Source organism: Cyprinodon variegatus, unplaced genomic scaffold (genome assembly GCF_000732505.1).
Source record: "Cyprinodon variegatus isolate N-32 unplaced genomic scaffold, C_variegatus-1.0 Scaffold1000, whole genome shotgun sequence".
Taxonomy (NCBI): Eukaryota; Metazoa; Chordata; class Actinopteri; order Cyprinodontiformes; family Cyprinodontidae; genus Cyprinodon; species Cyprinodon variegatus.
In genome coordinates, this window is record NW_015151453.1 from 196,478 (window position 1) to 199,999 (window position 3,522).

The window sequence follows — 3,522 nt, forward strand, 5'->3', positions numbered from 1 at the left end:
CTAGATATGAGTCTACACAGTAGTTGACTTGTATTGTTGCACAGCAAGAAAGAAGAATAGTGACAACAGGTCATGTTTTGCATAAGATGTCCATGTAGGGGGCGCTGACATAGAAATCAAAGCTAGTTGTCATGAGGAAAAGAAGGAGAAGAAGACCTTGGGGCTCAATCTTTGCCGGACGCTCGCTGTGCAAACTCCAAGCAATTTCTCTGTCCGGTAACGACCTGATCTGGAATAAACTCTGTTACTTTTTTACTCCTGTTTTTATAGTCTTTTTTTATATGTTTTACCCAGTTTGAGTTAAGAGTAGTAAATAACTTGCTCCCAGGAAAAGAACCAGAAGGGAAGAACCGGAAGGGAAGAACCGGAAGGGAAGAACCACAAAGAAAGTCCTGAGGCGCAACAGCCTTCAAAGGGAACATAACTACCTCATTTGACAAATTGTTGTGTCCGCCCGGTTTATCTGCTTCGCTTTCATCTGATGTCTTTCTCTGCTGTTTGTGAGCTGTTGCTTTGTGTCACTTTCAAAATTTGTTTTTGTTTATTTCATTTTATCAAACTCAGTTTCCCCAAAACATCCATGAGTCTGTTTTTTTCTGAAGCTGCTTTATGTAATTCACCACCTGGTAGTTGTCCGTCCTTCAGTCTGTTTCCTTCACTGAAGTTCTGCTGAAAATCTTTTGCTTCTTAATATCTGTCCTTCTGGTCCAGATCAACGACTTCGGACACATGAAACTTTTGCAAAAATGTAATTTGGAAGATTCGCATCAGGCTCGCCGGGGCCACCTGCTGGTGTTCCAGGTACAAGCTCCAGTCAATCAACGGCGGGGATGCACCCCCTCCAAAGTCAAGGAAAAAACAAAAAATGCACTATCCACAACATTTTTCTTTAAAATAACTTTATTGGTGTATTAAAGTGATTATACAGATGGTAAGTACGGTTAATAATTGTTACGAAAAATTGCAGTTCATTCAGAAAGTACTTCTAAATGTAATGTAAATAATTTTTTTGTGTCACAATGGGGAAATTACCTCTCTGCATTTAACCCCTCCCCTTGGGGAGCAGTGAGGGGTTCAGGGTCTTGCTCAGGGACCCAGAGTGGAGGCTGACCTTCTCAGAGCACACTGCTCTAACCATTAGGCATCACTCCCCACTTATTTTTAATACTTGAAGAATTTTTAAGAGTGAGTATTTAATTATTTTTACGTAAGTACAAATGTCAGTATGATACTTATACTTTTACAATAGTATTTATTTGTTTATTTGTACTAATACTTAGTTATTGATGTAATGTGCTAATAATATAGTATTAGAGATGTGTAACGACGTCTGTTTATTAGATAAAGATAACAGTTAAACTCTGGCTTTGTGGTTTGACGTCTCAAATTGTTTCCTGTTCTTGTAAAACGGTTAAATTATTTCACTATAATTGAAATGATCTCAGAAAGTTGGACCCAGAATTCAAAGGCACTAAAATCTCTTTCCGCTGGCCGCCAGGATCCAGGACATGAATCATGAAATAAAACTGAACAGACAGACTAACAGAAAACAAGTAATGATCTGGCCCTGAATGCTCAGGCTGAACTGAATATAAACAGAAGGAAACAGGTGAGAGGAATGAATGATAATTGAGGCAGGGAGGGAAAACGACAGGTGAAAGGAATGACTAATTAAGGGAGAGCAAACAGGCCAGATCATGACAACAATATTTTTATTAATTGCTTATCTCTTCAGTAAAAGGGAAACATAAAGAGCTAAAATATCTAAGTAAGTTTTTAAATACTCATCTCAAGCAGGTGTGCACAGGACTGTACCATTAGAGAATGGAAGGGGGGATTCGGTCTCAACACTATGCTAAGTTTTAAGTGTTTGTTAGGGTTGAATAAAACTGTTTTAGTTTGATTTTTCTGAATGTGTTTCTTCATTAGCTGCTCATTTAAAGCAAATATTCTTGTTGTTATTTTGCAGTTTCTTCCTATTTATATTCCACCTGTATCTCAGTAGGATGTCGGCCATTGTTCTGCCGTCGGTTTGGTTTCGTTGATGTTCTGCACCACAAATTAAAGCTGAAACTGTTCGTTTCTAGCGGTTCGGGTCCCGCCCCAGAGCGGCTCGCCTCATGACCAGCATGCAACAGGGCGGCAGGGATATTTACTTACCTCTAGATTTTAGACTGAAATTAGATTACGCCTCATAAAATGAGGTCATAGATTGACATTAATTAGTTTATGTATTACACTGGTCACTGTAGGCACGTCTACAGTTGTTACCCATTTTGCTCTACATGTAAAGAAAACCACACAGAAGTAATATTACACATTTCAAAGCAATTTCTGATGCTCTCTGCACACTAGCATGGGGATACTGTGACTTATCCCTGATTTAAAGCTCCAGATTTACATCCTGAGATATTGCTGCTTCAACTACTGCTAGAATCTCTCTAACCAGAAGAACAAAGATGATCTAAATTTAAAATAACCTTTAAATTAAAAATTATATATACTGGTGTTTTGTCAGATCAGCATACCTTTAATCAACACTGCAAAAAAATGAAATCTAAAGTATTTTTTTCTTAAAATAGGTGCTTTTTGTCTTGAATTGAGGAGGGAAGTGAGACACTTTGCCAATTAAACAGGACAATTTACATTTAAAATAAGAAAAAGCAATTTTATTGTTTTATTACAAGAGCATATTATCTATTTATTTTATTTTAAGAGTAAAAATACTCATTCCATTGGCAAATCATCCCAATTAACTAATAAAACTAAGGGGAAATACACTTGATTTGGGACATTTGAATTTATTTCTAGATCATTTTTGCAGTGAAGACGTCAGATTTGCGTTTATCCCTTTAGTCGTGTACCAAAAAAACAGATTTATATCAGATCGCAATACGCCTCAAAATAACAACCAAAAGGTAAGTAATTAAATAGTTTTTTTTGTACATGACTACAGGGATACATGCCCGATCAGATACTTTAAAGTTTGTTTTTTGTACAGAACTAAAGGGATAAACGGGTGTTGACTATGGGTGGGTATGCTGGTCAACCTTTCAATTCAAACACTTGCAGGTGGAGAGCATCACTGTTACACAGACTCTGTCAGTGAGCTCTAACTGGGGTTCCTCACCCCCCCTAGATTTATAGAGTAGAGCCTATTCATTTGCACAAGAGGTTACAAAAGATTAAAAAAAAGGTTGATGGACAAAACATTGGTTTCCAGAGAACTGACCTCTTGTTTGCCACTGTTAAGCAATGCCTATTTCAGGCTGACATTTCCTAGCTTCTGCAAAGAGGTTTATCCTGTTATGCAACTCTGCCAAGTTTCTGCAGGGTCAACTTATGACCTTGTGACCCTCAACAAATTAACTTCTTACTTAAAAAGACAAATATACACTTACCGGCCACTTTATTAGGTACCCCATGCTAGTAACGGGTTGGACCCCCTTTTGCCTTCAGAACTGCCTCAATTCTTGGTGGCATAGATTCAACAAGGTGCTGGAAGCATTCCTCAGGGAGTTT